Source organism: Capsicum annuum, chromosome 5 (genome assembly GCF_002878395.1).
Source record: "Capsicum annuum cultivar UCD-10X-F1 chromosome 5, UCD10Xv1.1, whole genome shotgun sequence".
Lineage (NCBI taxonomy): Eukaryota > Viridiplantae > Streptophyta > Magnoliopsida > Solanales > Solanaceae > Capsicum > Capsicum annuum.
In genome coordinates, this window is record NC_061115.1 from 206287634 (window position 1) to 206288525 (window position 892).

Below are 892 nucleotides of genomic sequence, written 5' to 3' on the forward strand. Positions count from 1 at the left end.
CTACCAACCATCATATACACTTAGTGAAATACTAGTTAGAGATTTAAACATAAAACAGACTTTGTGTTAGGATTAGACTTTATGGTACAAAATAATGGAGGATGTTTAGTTACAAAAAATTGGATATTATTCGCCAGTAATATCACCCACTCACTAGTACAGACACAACCTACTTTAACTAGATATTGTTTTCTTAAGGCTAAGCTAGATGAAAACTCGGATGACCAAATAAAATCCGAAATACCACTAGAATGTGATAAAGGAGAAAAATTATACATGTAATATTAATAAAAAGACAACAATGTATGAAGAATTACAAGATTTATTAGTAGTGGAAGAAATAGAAAAAGATTATACTTGAATTGAAATGGATACAGAATTATATAATTTTAAGAAAGGTATACAGCAGATAATAATACTAATACTAATAATAATAATAATAATAACAACAACAACAACAACAACAACGACAATAAATAGATAGATAGATAGATAGATAGATAGATAATAATAATAATAATAATAATAATAATAATAATAATAATAATAGATAGGTATAATAATAATAATAATAATAATATAGTAGTAATAGAAATAAAATAGACAAGTGGGTAAAATATAAACAGATAGATCATAATAATAATAATAATAACAATAATAATAATAATAATAATAATAATAATAATAATAATAATAATAATAATAATAATACAGTAGTAATAGAGAATATAATGAACAGATAATAGATATGAACAATAATAATTGACAGGACAGATAGATATAATATATAAACAAAACTAATAATAAATAGTAACTAATATTTATATATATAAGCAATATAAGTCTACGTGTGTATATATATATATATATATATATATATATATATATATAT